The sequence below is a fragment of the Tamandua tetradactyla genome, chromosome 11, assembly GCF_023851605.1.
Source record: "Tamandua tetradactyla isolate mTamTet1 chromosome 11, mTamTet1.pri, whole genome shotgun sequence".
NCBI classification, from domain to species: Eukaryota; Metazoa; Chordata; class Mammalia; order Pilosa; family Myrmecophagidae; genus Tamandua; species Tamandua tetradactyla.
In genome coordinates this window covers 54607074-54625668 of record NC_135337.1, presented here as the reverse complement: position 1 = coordinate 54625668, position 18595 = coordinate 54607074, and the positions used below count along the sequence as shown (strand labels likewise).

At 35.8% G+C, this 18595-nt stretch overlaps 1 pseudogene; it reads right to left on the bottom strand.

Moving 5' to 3' along the window:
• The window catches only part of LOC143649124 (jupiter microtubule associated homolog 2-like), a 75447-nt pseudogene extending 70808 nt beyond the window's left edge, over positions 1–4639 (bottom strand).
• Positions 4640–18595: the final 13956 nt, after the last annotated feature.

The following is an 18595-nucleotide window of genomic DNA, read 5'->3' as shown; positions in this document are numbered from 1 at the left end:
TTCTTTTGAGGCCGTATTTTCATTTATATTGGGCTACATTAACTGTTTTATCTGGAGGAAAGGTCCAAAGGACACCATTTTATCAAGCCAATTGTAAGTGCTAAAGTTTTAATTTAATTTAAATTTATTACCTGGTTGGATCAGAGCGTCTATGACCACACTGGGATACTTTAGGAAAATGGGCAGTATGACTACAGGGGATTTAGGCAAGGCAACATTTCCAAGGCGAAGGTGAAACATATATATTTGTCCTTTGTTTTATGTTCAGTAAGTCTCCTAAGATTATAAAAGATACCTTTCTTAAATTTAGTGAAATCTCTAGGAGCAACCATAACTTCTGTCACCATAATGATTAAGATATGAAGGTTTTCCAATTGGTACGTTTCAGCAGGTGTCAAAGTTAATTTAGAACCTATATTTTAGAGACAGAGTGCCAATCAGTGCCGTTTTATCTTTTTTGATGCATAAATTCTTTTAGTAAATTATTGATGTTCAGCTGGATGAAATTGAGTTTTCAGGTTTTTTGTTTTTTCCCCCTGTATTCAGGTTTCTGTGTTCTTGTTTTGGTGGTTACTGGACATATTTTGAGGATGGGGGATTCTCTATACCTTTTCATATTTATATATTTCTCCCTCCAGAAAGCCTGGAATGAGTATCCTCACTATTAGAGGCCTCCTCTGGGGTCAAGTCAGGAGCTCTTCCAGAGGCGTGCCATGGATGTTTTTTCCCTGAAACCCTGAGGATCAAGATCTTTGTTGTGAAAGAAGCTTAAGGAGTAACAGCAACAAAGTTCTTCTGTAGGGTCATAATAAGCCATCGGCTTTTAGGGGTGTGAACTCATCATGCAACATGGTACTTCCTCTTCTTCCACATCACTCAATGGCTATGCATACTGCACACAGTATCAGTCTTTTCCAAGTACTCTATAGAATATGGTCAATGCCTGATTGAGACACATCCAGTAGTCACAGGGTAAGACTTGCTCCTCGGACCCTAGTGTATTATGGCTTATGCTGAAATTGAGACACACACAAATAGGTCTAGCCTTAGACGTGAAACCCGGGGCCACTTTAAGGAGGACCCAATCCCATATTCCTGTACCTAAATACTAATTATTAAAATTTCTGACTTAGGTCAATTAAATCTAAACAGAGACTTGACAAATGCAATACAAGGCATTCAAAGTCAAAGCTTAAGCTTGCCAGTGGGGAGCAGCACAGCTGAAATACCACACCAGCCAGCAGGTAGCAAGCCAAAGCAAGAGAAGAAAGGCCCTGGGTAGTGATGGTCATTGTCTGGATATGCTTTTTTCTGGGTCAGTTGTAGCCATCCTGTAAATGTGAAATGGACTCTAACCCAAAATTTTGTTCAGATGTCAGAACTGGAGATGCCTCACATAAGAAAGTTTGATACTCGCATAATGAAGCTTTCTGGGGAGAGCAGTGCAATCTCCCATACTGGTCCGTAAATGGTTTGAGAGAGAAGGGAAGGAGATAGGGTGTGGAGACACAGGACCTGGGCACCCTCCCACCCCCATATTGGGACTAAGTTGCTGCATGTAGCCACCTGCAATGACTGGGAGGGAAGTTAAAGGTCATCAGACCTCTTCTGGAGGGGGAAAAGAATGTACAGATGGTATCATCAAAGTATTAAAACTCCCTTTCCTTTATCACTGTTGATAAAGTGATAAAACTCCAGACCCCAGTGTCATGGACTCTTTCAAAACTCTGCTCTCACACCCTATGGAATGTTTTTGTCCTAAACCCTAATAAGCTGTCCCTTGCACTCCCTGCCTTTTTGTGGACCACTGACTTCCATTTTCTGGATGGCAGCCACCGGGAAAGATCTTCTGTTTGTAAGTCCCAGTAAAATCCATGCCTAACTCTCTGCCTAGTGTATTCTTTGGTCTTGGAGCTATGCCCACTTGAGCTCTTCAAGAGCTTGGTTGGAACATAGGATTTGATTGTGAGTAGGGGGCTGGGATGAGGTTTCCTGCATACTGGTTAGGACTCATGTGGGTTGAACTCTTCAATGGTACCAAAGGAGGGACAACTTGGCTTTTCTTTGTCAGCTTGCTCAGATGTGGCGCAGTTGGTGAAGAGAAAGTGGTGGGACTTAAAAACTCTTCACAGACAAATATCAAATATGGAATCATACTCTTTATCACAGATGCTTTTATCATCTAATTATCATACTTTAGAATAGTCTGTCTTTTTTCTTTAGCGTTTTTCTCTTTATAAATATGAGGGGTTTTTGTTTTTTTTTTATTTCTCCTGATCGGGATTCATAGAACTTCTTATCTGTACACTTGATCTTTTATCTGTTCAGGAAAATTCTACCATTATCTCTTCAAATATTGCCTTTGTCTCATTCTCTCTCCCCTCTCATTCTAGTATTCAAAATTACATGTATTAGACTTTCTTGCTTTTTATCCATGTCTCTCTTTCATATTTTCAATCTTGTTATCCATGCATTGCTCATATTGTCTTATGACCACTCTTGAAATTGAGTAGTGTATTCTTTAGTTATATCTGTTTCCTGTTTAATCCATTAATTGAGTTTTTAATAATTTTTATTAGAGAAGCTGAAGATCAACAGACAAATCATACAGAAAACTCTGAGTTCTCTTATAGTGCCCTCATACACACAATGAATGTTTCTATTTTGGCAAATATAATTTCCTTTTGCAAAAGTTTTATTTAATACTTTTTAACTAGTTGGTTATGCTTTATAGTTTCATTGTCTGTCTTCAAATTTCTATTCCTTTCTTTTATTGAGTTTGATAATTATAGTATCAGAACTTTTTCTGGATATGAATCTGCTGTGTAAGTTTGCCATCTGCTTCTAATTTATAATATCTTGTTTTCCTTTCACATTTGACTGTGAACTTATATTTTTTGGAAGTTTATCTGTGAAAATTCTTTGAATTCTGTGATGAAGACGAGTTCCTCTAAAAAAGATTAGACTTTACTTCTTCCAGGAAACTGGGGCACCAGTCTAGGGTTACTAAGTTAAATTCTTCACTTGAAGTTTTTTGAACCATCCATGTAGTATGTTCTTGTTCCAAAGCCACCTGAGAGCTGTGTTAGGGTTAGGAATTCCTGAGGAAGATCTTTTCCCTCTCTAGTCCATATCAAAATTTAAGACAAGCAACTTTCATTGTGATATTCTTGTGGAAAGGCTGGGTTGCTTTGATTATTTGTTTGTTTGGTTCACCCCTATAGTGAAGTTGTAATCCTTTGGGGTCCACTTTAAGTGGGTGTCTTCTCTCAGATTTCCTACCTTAGGAAGGCTCACAGGTGTTCCGGGCCTCTTGTAGCCCTGAAAATCAAAGCTCAAGTTCATCTGGTTGATCAAATGCCCTTAAGAAAAAAAGATAGATAAAGCTTATTAAAATTCTCTTTCATTCTCTCCTACATTTTTTTTTTATCTGATTATTCCTTTATGTTCTTGTGAGTTTACTAGGGCCTTTAAGCAAACTTATCATTGATTTCGGTGAAGTTATTAATCACTGTACTTAGTTCACCTTTTATTTTGTGTGCATGTATATATTACTGCCATTATCAATTATTATTATCATTGTTTGAATATCTCATAAACAACAATAAGAAGCTATTTTGAGGGAATAAGATGGTCTTGATCCCTGGTTAAATGAATTTGAGTCTTCCTTTTTTTTTAAAACTATTTTTGAGAAAAGAAAAGATATCGAAATTTTAGGTGTCTGGAAAAATGATTCTTACATTAGTGCACACAAGGTAATTGGTTTTGTTATTTCCTAAAATCCACATTAACAGTTGATTTTAGAAATATCTCCCCAGTTTTATTTAAAAATGGCAATTTTTTCTTAACAAATGAAGGATTCTTCACCTGCAATATTTCTAATTTGAACATTTTTTTTTGTTTTGAACGTAAAAAAAAAAACTCAAACCAATAATGTAAGTTTTTTCTTATCACATACATTTTAATTTACATGTAAAAAGATATTTCATGTTTGAGTGTGTTTTATATATAAAAGCACTGGAATGCAATATACCTGAAACCAAATGGCTTTTTAAAAGGGGAACTTATTAACTTGCTTCTTTACAGATCCAAGGCCATGAAAATGTCCAAATTAAGGCAAGACCATAAAAATGTCCAAACTAAGGCATCCAAGAAAAGATACCTTGGTTCAAGAAGGCCAATGTCATTTGGAATTTCTCTCCCAGCTGGAAAGGCACATGGCGATGTCTGCTAGCTTTCTTTCCAGGTTTCCTCAATGGCTTCCCCAGGGATCTTATCCATTCTGTTGGCTCTGTCATTTCTGGTGGCTCTAAAGCTTTTTCCAAAATGATTCCCTCTTAAAAAGCTCCAGTGAGCAACCACACCTTGAATAGGTAGAGATACATCTCCATGGAAACCATCTAGTCAAATAAAATTACCACCCACAATTGTGTGGGTCACATCTCCATGGAAACAATAAAAAAACTCCTGTCCAGCTGTACTGGATGAGGTTAAAGAACGTGGCTCCTTCAGGGCACACTACAGATTCAAACCAGCACAGGGTGATAGGCTGTTGTATTGAGGGGTGAGGGTAGTAAATATGCCCCCAGGACTTTATACCCTTGTGTTCCCCTTTCACAATGACAGTGATCACAGCCATAGCAATGCAAGCAGAAGCTTGACATGTGTTTGCACACTGAGTCTTAACCTCTCAGAATCCTGTCTTTGGGAAGTCAGCAGCCACCTATAAGGTAGTCTCAGGTATCCTGCTTGAGAGTCCACGTAGAGAAGTTCTGGAGGACAGTTAGCAACAATGAGGAAAACCGAGGCCCACGGCCAGCAGGTCAACACAAAGTCCCAGATATGTGAGAGAGACCTTCTTGGACATTCCAGGCCAGCCTCTCCTGCTGAATGCGGCCCCAGCGAGGCTCCAGTAGACACCCACGTAGAGCAAGAGAAGGGCACAGCCAACTACAGAATCATGAGAAATAAGTCATTGTTCTTATAAGCCATTAACTCTTGTAATGTGTTATGCAGTGATAGATAACTGAAACATCATGTAAGGTACTTAATTCAGACTTGGATACTGGGAAATTTTGCTTTCTCTCATAAAGACAGTACTATGCTAGAAGTTATAATATTTGTTCCTTTCATTCTGTGTCATGTTCTTCATTTCCCATTAACTTGGAAATCTGTATCAAGGTACAAATTTGAGACCTTTTTCACACTATCTCTCTTTCAAAAATATATCTTATTTGCAATGAAAGCATTTGAAAGAACACAAATAATTCTCTCCATTTTTAATTTGATCCATGTTAAGCGAAGTGTTATGCAAATGTTTGCTTTAACTGCTAAGAGCTGTCACCAAAGGCTTTAGTTTTCATACTGATGAATAATGCTGGGCTATGTCACATGTCCCTTAATGGAATTTTGACCTTATTTGCGTTTAAAAAATCTCTGCCCTGAAAAGCTGTAATTCTGTTGAATGATTTCCCATATGCTTGAGGAGTCATACTGTGTAATATTGGCTATACCTCACAGTGTGCAACATTCTATGGCATGTAAGTTTTACTATTGAGTGATTTCATTTTGTAGTCTTCCTAGTACCATCATATAATTAAATTGTAAACTCATGTGGTGTAAAGGTCAGACATTTTAAGCATACAAAAGCAAATGTTATGTGTATTTAGGATTCTACTCATTAAATGCTGAAATCAGAGCAAAGAATGAAGGTAACATGTAAGTGACAATCGAGATTTCTAGTGCTTAGAACAAGATTTGCAGCATCCTGCTATTGTAAAAGAATCTCACAAAAATGATTTGAAAATATGCCTTCATTTTCTAGTAATAATAATGGAGGAAAAATATGCCTTTTAGATATTTTGAACCTAAGCCTTGAATAAGGTTGATTACTCTAATTGATGGCTTCATTTTTCTTCTTAACAATTTTCCCTGTAAACACCTTGATTTTTGCTTTGTGATTGTTTTAACCATAGAAATAGAATAGGCCTTCTTCCTGATAATCGGAAAGTGGGAAAATTGTATCTGACAAGTTCTTTGTCTTTTAGTTTTTCAAAGGGACACAATAGTTTGAAGCTATTTATTTCTAAATATGCTCTTATAAGGTTCAAGGATACATGCTGTCATATACTAACATTTATTCCATTTCATCCTGGTAACTGGATATTCCAGAGAAATTAAACCTCACTTAATCTTGGGCAATATGTCATTAAATGAGCCACCGAAACAGTAACATTTTTCTTAATAGAAAATATTCCAGATACTCTTTGAGAACATTCTGAATGAATTAAAATTAAACGGACCAGGTACTGAAGTGAAAAAATGATGACATTGTTCTTCCCAGACTACCATTCAACAATCTGGAAGAGTGTTTAGAAGTTATTTGCCTATTTATTGATTTATTTGGCTTTTAATAATGGGGATTTATTAGCTTACAAGTAGCCAGTCTAAGGCCATGACAATGCCCAAATTAGGGTATCAGTAAGAAGATACTTTCTTCCTGAAACAAGGCTGCTGGCAATCTGGACTCCCCTGCTTCATGGCCAAGCACATGATGATGTCTGCTGGTCCTTCTTTCCTGAGTTTTGTTGCTTCCAGCTTCTGTGGCTTCCTCCCCCAGCCTCTGTGGGTATGTCCTTGTACTCAGCTTCTGGGACTTTTCCTTTGAGCTTCTCTTAATTTTATCTCTTAGCTTATGTATGTGCTTTATCCTCTTAGAAAGGACGCCAGCAAGAGGAGTAAGCTTCACCCTGAATAAGGCAGGTCACATCTCAATCGAAATAACCTGACCAAAAGGCCCCATCCATAATAGGTCTAACCCACAGGAATAGATTTAAAGAATATAGCCTTTTCTGGGGTGCATGACAACTTCAAACTACCACATACAAACAACTGGCTAATTGTGTGGTAGCCTGTAAGATTCTGGGAGCTTAGATAGAACCTCAGTGAAGGGAAGCCTATGGGGAGATAGGGTGAGATAATGAAATGATTGAGATGATGCTAAATTGACCAAGATTATTTCTACTGCTCAGAAAAATGGGGCACTGAATGGAAATTGTTTATTTATAGAAAATAAATTTATTAATTTTGCACACATGAGTTTAAGGAACTGGAAGTTATATCATACCTGTTTGAAGTATTATGTATCCCAGAAAAGCCATGTTTTAATCCTGATTCAATCTTGTAGGAGCAGCCATTTCTTTTAATATTGATTCAATACTTAGGTGGGAATCTTTTGATTAGACTATCTACACAGATATGTGACACATCAATTGTGGGTGTGATCTTTAATTAGAGGGAGATGTGACTCCACCCATTCCAGGTGGGTCTTTATTAGTTAACTGGAAACCTTTGAAAGAGGAAACATTTTGCAGAGAGTTGGAAATAACAGAAATGACAGAAGCCTCAGAGCCAACAGAGAGCAGATGTAGACACTTGGAGAACAGTTGCTTCAGAGAACAGAGACACGTATGTTAGGAGATGCTTGGAGCCCAGCAGATATCACCATGAGATGTTTAACAAGCCAGAACCTGGAGAGAGCCAAGTAAAGCCAAGAGATGAAAGCCAGCCCTGGAGAAGCAAAGTGAGGAATCCTACAGGAACAGAGGCTGAAAGCAATAAAGCCCAAGAGCAAGGGACCAACAGATGCCAGCTATTAAGCTGACAGGTGTTCTTGACCCATCAGCTTTTCTTGAGTGAAGGTAACCTAATGTTGGTGCCTTCATTTGGAAACTTATACTTCCTTAGAATTTTAAACTTGTAACTTATTAAATTCCCCCTTTATAAAAGCCATTCCGTTTCTGGTATATCACATTCCGGCAGCTTGCAAACTAATATATATGCCTTCTGTATTTATTAGTAAGAACAAGTTTTAAAGGAAAATATCTAAGTTCCCTGCCAGTTAACCTAAGATAGTCTTATTACTTCATTTAACCCTATTGTCTTAAAATCTCACTTGATCTCACATTGAAACTTCCGGTTGACATGTGGTACCTCAGGCCTTGGCAGGTTGATGGTTTGCTGCCAGCTACTGTCTATTTCTTTATTTATTTTTAATATTTTTATTGAGATATCTTCACACACATACAGTCCATCCAAAGTATACAATCAATGGCCTACAATATCTTCATATAATTGTATATTCATTACCATGATCATTTTTAGAACATTTGCATCACTCCAGGAAAAGAAATAAAAAGAAAAAACTCACACATCCCATAACTCTTACCCCTCTTTCTCATTGGTTACTAGTATTTCAACCTACCCTATTCTTTTTATCTCCTAGCCCTCATCTCCCGATAACTTATTTATTTTTTATCCTTAATTTTTTACACATCTGTCCATACCCTGGATAAAAGGAGCATCAGACACAAGGTTTTCACAATCACACAGTCACATTGTGAAAGCTATATAGTTATATAGCCCTCTTCAAGAATCAAGGCTACTGGAACACTGTTCAATAGTTTTAGGTACTTCCCTCTGGCCACTCCAATAGACCATAAACTAAAAAGGGGTATCCATATAATGCATAAGAATAGCCTCCAGGATAACCTCTCAATTCTTTTGAAATCTCCCAACCACTGAAACTTTATTTTTCTCTTTCCCTTTTTGGCCAAAAAGGCTTTCTCAACCCCATGGTGCCAGGTCCTGCATCATCCCAGGAGTCCTGTTCCACATTGCCAGGGAGATTTACATTTCTGCAATGTCCCATGTAGGAGGATATGCATTTAATTAGAACGTGAGAATTATCATAGAGTATGTATAAATTTTAAGGCTCCAGTTCTTCACTTGTTATTTAGATATCTTTTGCCATAGCCTTCCTAACTGGGGAGTCCGCAAAAGGCTTTCTGATGTAAAGTTCTATGTATGTATTTATGTGTGTACTTCTCTGGGAAAAATGTCCAATGCATTCCTCAGGTTCTCAAAGAGATTCATAACTTCAAAAGGGTATGAACCTGTTCATCCATCTCAGACTTTTCAATGTGCATATGAGTACCTTTGCTGTTCAAGAAATTGTGATTGTTTTTAAACTTTTAGAGTGAGCTTGAATATACATTCAGTGGCTTCTGTTCACTGTTCCTTGTTCTGTCCCTATGGATTAATGAATATAAATCAAATTCGATTCTAATATTCCAGTCCTTCAAAAAGCTTAAAAATAGATATTCTAATTATTTTCATTACTGGTACTTTTGGATAATTTTGTTTTTCCTAATTAAAAACTGATAATACAATAACATAAAGTTGTTCATAATATCCTTTTATGTTTTTAATAGCTGTAAGAGTTTTAGTGTTGTCCTTTTTCTGTTTCTTTTCTTAACATAGGTTACTTGTGATTTTTCTTTTTTACTTCATCATTCTTATGCTGTTTGAAGCTGTCATGCATCCCAGAAAAGCCATGATCTTTAAGCCTCATTCAATACTGTTAGATAGAGTATTTTTAATTGTTTTCATGCAGATGTGACCCACCCAACTATGGGTGGTAACTTTTGATACCATGGTTTCAAAGGTTAGTTTGGACATTTTCATGGCCTTAGAACTTTAAACTTACAATTTAATAAATTCCCTTTGTAAAAGCCATTCGATTTCTGGTATATTGTATTCTGACAGTTTACAAACTAAAACAAATTTTGGTACCAGAGAAGTGAGGTGCTGCAATTTGCAAATACCAAACATGATGGAAGGGCTTTTTAAATGGATAAGAGGAAAATTCTGGAAGAATTGAAAAGAGTTTGGTAGAGAAGGCCTAGAATGCTTTGAAGAGATTGTTGGTAGAAATGTGGACTCTAAAGATACTTCTGATAAAGTCTTAGAAATGATGCATGTTATTGCAAAACTGGAAGGAAGATGACCCTTGTTTTAAAATAAGGCAAAGAATCTGGCAAAATTGACTACTGTTTTTGGATGGGAAGCAGATTTTAAGAGCCATGAACTTGGATATTTAGCAGAAGAGATTTCCAAATTAAATGTGGAAAGTGAAGCCTGGTTTCACCTTGCAGCTTATAGTGAAATGAAACAGGAAAGAGATATGCTGAGAACTGAACTCTTGGGAACAGAAAAATCAGAAATTGATAGTCTGGAAAATTCTAAGCTTCCAGAGAGGGAGACGTCAGAAAATAGATCCCCACATGAGGATTTAACCAAACATGGAAGCAGTCAGCCATTTCAGAAAGAGCCAAGATTGGAGATGGAGTTATCCAGGAAGGATTTGCTGAAAGTCCTATTGTCTGATGGTTTTATGATCCCTGTCTACTATATAGAAAACAACAAGAGTACTGTGGGATCTGTGTAAATGGAAGCACTGCCAGTCTGGACTAAAGAGAACAGAAAAGGGACAAATTGAAGGAAAAATAACTTCAGAGGCAAAACCATGGGAGCTAAGGTCTGAAGCCAAGAAACCTCAGGTCAGGAGAGTGAAGCACTTGGAGAGGGTGAGTTTGCCCCAGAGGCAGAGGGTGGGCTTTCCACCTGGATGTTCTGGAAGAGTTGTGTACCAAGCCTTGGAGAGGGTGGAACACATTCCTTGGGGAAAGAGAAGAACCAGGTGCCACCCCAATGTTCTGGAGGGGGTGAGCATGTGCTCTGGAGATGGCAGAGAGCCCTGGTGCTGCCCCAATACTTGGAGAGTATGGAACCAAGGAAAATGGTCGTCTCCCCAATACTTCCAAGGTTGCCTTCTCCAGTTGGAGAGAATAGGGACACAAAGTAGGCCCTTGGAAATGGTGGGACTATTGCTTTCTAAAGCTCTGAGGATGAATGTCTCTGAGACTTTGAAATCTAATTGAATTTGCCCTGCAGGATTTCAGAACTGTTTGGATTCAGTGACCTCTGTGTTCCTTCCAATTTCTCCCTATGGAAATGGGAATATGTATCCTATGAATGTCCCTTCTTTGTATATTGGCAGCAGATAACTTGTTTTGAGTTTTACAGGTCCAGAGCCAGAGGAGAATTTTGCCTTAGGATGGACCATGCCTGTAGCTGACTTTGATGAAATTTCATACTGTTTTTTACTTTGTAATGTATTTGCATTTTATTGAAATGGCTTAAGGCTTTGTGATTTTGTGATGGAATGAATGCATTTGCATTTGAAAGAACATGTGTTTTGGGGTCCAAAGGGTTTGAAATTGTTGTGTACTCTAGCTGGGTGGGATCTTTTTGATTGTTTCTATGGAGATGTGACCCACCCAATTGCAGGTGGTAACTTTTGATTTGATGATTTCCATGAAGATGTGTCTCCACCCATTCAAAGTGGGGTTGCTTACTGGAGCCATTTAAGAGGGAACCATTTTACTATGTGATGATATTAAGAATTACTGATTGCATATGTAGAATGGAATGATTTCTAAATGTTGTGTCAGTTAATTTTTTTTTAATTAATAAAAAAAAAAAAAAAAAAAAGGAGGGAACCATTTTAGAAAAAGCTCAGTGCTGACAGAGCTCACAGAGCCCACATAGCCAGAGACCTTTGGGTATGAAGAAGGAAAAAGCCGTCAGGTAAACCTTATGAAATGAGGAGAGAAAGCTAGCAGATATCACCATGTGCCCTTCCAGCTAAGAGACAAATCCTGTACTTCATCAGCTCTTACTTGAAGTTAAGGTATCTTTCTCTGGATGCCCTAATTTGGACATTTTCATGGCCTTAGAACTGTAAACTTGCAACTTAATAAATTTTCTTTTTAAAAGCCATCTCATTTCTGGTATGTTGCATTCCAGTAGCTTACAAACTAAAACAATTCTCACCCGGGTCTTATAGATTTTATTAGCCCGTTCACAATCTCATATCTGGCTTTGTTGATCTTTTTCTATTGCAGTTCTGTTTTGTATCTTATTAATTTCTGATATTATCTTTTGTCTTAGTTTACCAGGGCTATATGACAAATACCATAGAATGGGTTATTTTAAACAACAGGAATTTATTGTCTCACAGTTCTGTAGGCTAGAAGAAGTTCAACATCAACATATTTGCAGGCCATATTTTCTCTGAAGTCTGTAGTGTCTGGTGAAGGCTCAGTCTCTGCTTCTTCCACACGGAAACCTATCTCTGTCTCTTCAATTGACAGTGTCCAAATTTCCTCTGCTTATAATGACTTCAATAATATTGGGTGAAGGTCTACCCTGTTTCAATTTGAACCCATCTAGATAAGGTATTCAAAAATCGTATTTAGAAATTAGTTCACATCCACAGATACAGGGGTTAGGATATGCCACAATTTAATTATTTTATTTTCCTGTTTTTTCTGTATTTAATTTGCTCTTACTTTTCAAACTTTTTGAGACAGAGACTTAGGTAATTGACTTTCAGCTTCTACAATGTGCATTTAAGGATATAACTCTTTATTTAAGCACAGCTTTAGCTCCAAACTACAAGTTTTGATGTATCATACTTTCATTGTTATCAATTATCACATTGCATGTTTCTCTACATATGAATTTCAAAAACAGGTGCTCATAATCTGTATTGTAGAAGTGAGGATAGTTGCTTAGCTATGAGGATGAAATGATAGTATGGGAATTGGCTTCTGGGGTGCTAGTAATGTTCTATTTCTTGACATGTCCTGTGGTTCTATGGGAATATTCACTGTATGACAATTTATTGGGTTTCATGCTTATGATTGGTTATATTTTCATTTCTGTATTACATCATAAATTGTTTTAAAATAACAAAAAAAGAACATAAATGAAAATCAGGTTAATGAAAATTTAAAATACATTTTGAAAATATTAGTTTTCATTGCATAAGCAACCACTATGTAAAGCAACCTTATAAGTTCAGCATAAATTAAAAATTAAAGTTTCCCAATTTCAACAAATATTCAATGGAAAAGATAAAAATAAAGTCAACTTTTAATTTCCTTATGTCTAGGCAAGTAGTTCAGTTCTTTTTTCACCCAAACGACATGTCAATTTTTCCATCTAGGATGATTTTATTTGATTAATTTCCAGACAAAGGAATTCTAGAAAGCCAAGTAATTAACATGATATATTTAAGGAAAGCAAAAATTCATAATCCAGCATCCTTAAAATTGTCAGAATTACTATTATTTTGGCATTATTCAAAAAATTAGTAAATGCAAAATTGTGAGTTGCAAAATATATCAATATTACATTATCATCAATGTACTACAATTTCACACTTTTAATTATACCCAGGACTTAGACATATATGCAAAATCTGATCTTTCTAGATGTTCTGTTTCATTGCAAATGTGATTTTATGGATATTTTTATAAATAAAAGAAGACCTAATTAAAAGAAGTTTTTTATTAAATGACAAAATATTATCTTTACTTCAGTTTTATTTCTTGAAATATATTCTACTCTAATATTAATTAGAGCCTCCAAATTTTATTTGTGTTTCCATTATTTCCCCTGGCAAAGTTCTACTCATCTTTCTAGCTTTAACCTTGAATTCCCACTTCCCTCCCTCCCCCATGCTACAGGTCACATTAATCCCCCTTTTGGGGACACTCCTTAGCTATTTTCACTTTGGCTTTATAATATACATTCAGCTTGTACTTATTTGTTCAGTGTGAACTCTCTCCGTAGACTGTAAACATCCCAGACAGCAAACATGGCTATATTGCTCACCAATGCATATTTTATCACTTAGTAGAATGTGTGACACACTAAATTTCAATAAGTATTTATTGAATGGATGGATGGATGGATTGAATGTGAAATTCTAGGTAAACTGGGATTTTCACAGATGCTTTGCTTTCTGATTCCTGAAGGCCAGTCAAATTATAGTTCTGAATGTGAGAAAATTTGAGATGGACTTTGACAGTTTCTTTGACCTTGTCAAGGCTTGCCAGAGTTGCTCTAAGTTCATCCCTTTAAGGAGATAAGAGGATGTGTAAGGGTTCTCACCACATTTTCCATTCTTCTAAGATATTCAAAAGCTGAAAAAATAACTTCCACAACCTTTCTCCAGGCAGGAAAGGAAACAGGAAGAAAAAAAAAAGTGACAGCAAAGATCTAGATGTCCCTCTGAATGGAAGCACTGATAAGACACTTCCAAACCCTCCTATAGAACTCAAGCTCTCCCTTCTGTATGGCTAAGGTCATTATTTGGTTAGAGATGTTGGAATCTGATGAGACACCTTCATTCCCTCCACACGATTTACTCTTGGTCTTCAAGTGTAAATATGGTGAAAAGTTTAATATATAAAGCCAAGGAGGTTGCAGATTGATGCTAAGCATTATTCAGGAAATTCAAGCCTAAATTATTTTTAAATTGTATTAAAATTACGAAGCCAACATTAGGATAGTATGTGCACTCACGGGAAACGTGAACCTAGAGACATAAGCCTTCCAATTAGAATTATTAATGGAAATATATTTGTGCACTGAGAAGCAGATGGCTCAGAACTGAGGCTTTTTACAAGGCACCACTGTTTATGTCAAAATCCAAACTACGCCGGTTTTAGCATGTAATGACTGAGAATAAGCTACAAAATACTTTGATTTATTTAAATGATTATTTAGAATGATGTTTCATTTATAAAATTGAATATTGTGGATCATAGGCAATGCAAGGAGGTATTTCAGAGTCAACCTATTAATAATCTTCTATCAACTAAGCCTTAATTGATAAGCAATACAGGAAGGAAATTTTGGCAGAGATGATACAAAAACTAAGCTTTAAAAATTATAATATGTTGCTTCTTGGGATAAGACATAGTACTTACGTTTCAATATAGGTATCTAGTCACAATTTTGTACTACTATCACCACCATTCATTACCAAAGCTTTCCCTTCAACCTGAAGACAGACTGTGTACAATTTAAGGATTGACACTCCATTCCCTGCTTCTGCCTTAGCCCCTGGTAACCTTTACTGTTGTTTCTGACTCTATAAATTTGCCTATTCTAATTAATACCAGTGAAATCATACAATATTTGTCCTTCTGTGTCTGGCTTTTTAAATACAACATGACTTCTTCAAGGTTCATCCATGTTGTTACATGTATCAGAATGTCATTCTTATACTAGTGATCAATGAAAGGGAGGGGTAAGGGGTGTGGCATGTATAAATTTTTTTCTGTTTTCATTTTATTTCTTTTTCTGAATAGATACAAATGTTCCAAGAAATGATCATGATGATGAATATGCAACTATGTGATGATATTGTGAATTGCTGATTATATATGTAGAACGGAATGATCAAAATAGGACTGTTTGCATTTGTTTGGTGTTTTTTGGTATTTAAAAAAATAAAATTAAAAAAACTAAAACAAAAAGAATGTCATTCTTTTTTTTAATACTGAATAGCATTCCATTCTATATATGTACCACATTTTGTTTATCCATTCATCAGTGGATGGACACTTGGATTGCTTCCAACTTTTGGAAGTTGTGAATAATGCTGGTATGAAAATTGGTGTGCAAATAGCTGTTCAAGTCCCGGCTTTCAGTCCTTCTGAATGTATACCTAGTAGTGATTGCCAGGTCATATGGTAGCTTTTTGTCTTCCACAGAAGCTGCAGCATTTTATATTGCTGCAAGCAATGAATGAGTGTTCCTATTTCTCTGCATCCTCTCAACACTTGTAATTTTCTGTTCTTTTTTTTAATAGCAGCCATTATAGTGGGTGTGAAATGATATCTCATTGAGGATTTGATTTGCATTTGCATAATGGCAAATAATGTTGAGCACATTTTCATGTAGGTTTTTTTTTTTGTTTGTTTTGCCATTTGAATATCTCTTCTTTGGAGAAATGTTCATTTAAGTCCATTACCCATTTTTAAATTGGATTGTTTGCCATTTTGTTATTTATGTTGAAGGATTTATTTATATATTCTGAATCTTAAACCCTTATGGGGTTTCTGGTTTCCAAATATTTTCACCCCTTGTGTAGGTTGTCTATTTAAATTCATGATAAATCGTTTGATGTACAAAAGTGTTTAATTTAATGATGTCTCATTCATCAATCTTTGTGTGTGCTGAGGGTGTAAAGTCTAAGTAACCATTGCCTAACACAAGATCCTGGACATTTCCCTACATTTTCTCCTAGGTGTTTTACAGTTATGGCCATTATATTTAGTCTTTGATCCATTTGAGGTGTTTTTTGTTTGTTTGTTTGTTTGTTTGCATAGATAGGCACCAGGAATCAAACCTGGGTCTTTGGCATGGCAGGCAATAATGCTGCCCACTGAACCACCATAGCCTGCCCAATCCATTTGAGTTTAATTTTGTATATGGTGTGAGGTAGGGGTCCATCTTCACTCTCCTTAAAGTGGAGCTTCAGTTTTCCCAGCACCATTTGTTGAAAAGACTATTCTCTCCCAATTGTTTGGTTTTTGCCCTTTTGCCAAAATCAGTTGGCCATAAATGTGAGGGCTGATGTCTGAACTTTCAACTCAATTCTGTTTATCCATATGTCTATCCTTGCACCAGTACTATGCTGTTTTCTTTACTGTGGCTTTGACATAAATTTTAAGATTGGGCATTATGAATCCTCCAACTTCATTCTTCTTTTTCAAGATGGCTTTGGCTTCCATTTAAGTAGGATGGCTTATACATTTCTGCAAAGAAGGTTGTAAGAATTTTTATTGGAATTGCATTGAATCTGTAAATTACTTGGTAGAGTTGACATCTTAACCATATTTAGTCTTCCAATAAATGCCATGAAATGTCTTCCCATTTATTTATGTCTTCTTTTATTTCTTTTAGCAATGTTTTGTAGTTTTCTCCATACAAGTCTTTTACATCCTTGGTTAAAATTATTCCTAGATATTTGAATCTTTCAATTGCTATGGAAAGAATTATTTCTAGATATTTGAATATTTCAATTACTACAGAAAGTGAAATAGTTTTTCTTGATTTCTTCTTCTGATTGTTCATTACTAATGTATAGAAGCACTATTGATTTTAATCATTGATTTTCTTCCCTGCCACTTTGCTGAATTCATTTAAGCCTAAGAGCTTAGCTGTGGATTTTTCAGGGTTTTCTATATATAGGATGCTGTCATCTGCTAATAGGGAAACTTTTACTTCTTCCATTCCAATTTGGATGATTTTTATTTGTTTTTCTTGCCTAGTTGCTCTGGCTAGAGCTTCCAGTACAATATTGAATAACAGTGGTGACGGTGGGCATCTTTGTTTTCTTCTAGGTCTTAGAGGAGAAAGCGTTCACTCCTTCACCATTAAGTGTGATATTAGCTATGAGTTTTTCATATATACCCTTTATCATGCTGAGAAAATCTCCTCCTATTCCTTGTCTTCTAAGTATTTTTATTAAAAAGGTGTACTGGATTCTTTCACTTTGTTTTTTTTTTTTGTATATCAATTGAGATGATCATGTGTTTGTTTGTTCCCTTCATTATATTAATGTGGTGTATTACATTAATTGCTTTTCTTATTTTGAGCCATCTTTGCATACCTGGGATAAATCCCATTTGACCAAGGAGTATAATTGTTTTAATGTGATATTTAATTCAGTTTGCAAAGTATTTTGTTGATAATTTTTTCTAGCTTTATTCATAAGAGATATTGTCTGTAATTTTCTTTTCTTGTAGTAGCTTTATCTGGTTTTGATATGAGGGTGGTTCTGGCTTTGTAGAGTGAATTAAGGAGTGTCCTTTCCACTTCAATCTGTGGAAGAGTTTCTGTAAGATTGATGTTATATCTTGGAATGTTTGATAAAGCTCCCCTGTGAGAGTTTGTTTGTTGGGAGATGTTTATTACTTATTTAATCTCTTTGCTCATGTTGATTTGTTGAGATCTTCTATTTCTTCTTGAGTCAATGGAGTAGTTTGTGTGTTTCTAGGATTTTGTTTATTTTATCTAAGTATCTAATTTGTTGGCATACGGACGGTTGCTCATAATATCTTCTTGTAGTCCTTTTTTATTTCAGTGGGGTCACTACAAATATCCCCCTCTTATTTATGATCTTAGTTTTCTTGTGTCTTCCATTTTTTTTCTGTCAGTCTAGTCGGTGGTTTCTCAATTTTATTGATATTTATTTATTTATTTATTTATTTATGCATGCATGCATGCATGGGCAGGCACCGGGAATCCAACCCTGGTCTCCAGCATGGCGGGTGAGAATTCTGCCACTGAGCCACCATCACACTGCCCTTTGTTTATATTTTAAAAGAACCAACTTTTAACATTTTTTAAGGATTTTTTTTAATTTACTATTTCATTTATCTCTGTTCTAATCTTTTCTGTTTCCTTCCTTTTGCTTGCTTTGGGTTTAGTTTCCTCTTTCTTTTCTAGTTAGTCCAATTTTGAGGTTAAGTTTCTGATTTGAAAATCTTTCTTCTTTTTTAATGTAATCATTTAGAACTATAAATTTCCCTTTCAGCACAGCCTTTACTGCATCACGTAAGTTTTGGTGTGTTATATTTTCATTTTCATTTGCTTCAAGGTATTTACTAATTTTCCTTGTGATTTGCTCCTTAACCCATTGGTTGTTTAAGACTACATTGTTTAATTATAAAAATAATTATATTGTTAAACTACATTGTTTAATTTTGTCATATTTGTGAGATTTCCATCTCTTTATTTATTATTGAATTCTAGTTTCATTCCATCATGATTGGAGAAGATATAGTGTATGAATTTAATATCTTTGAACATATTGAACTTGTTTTAT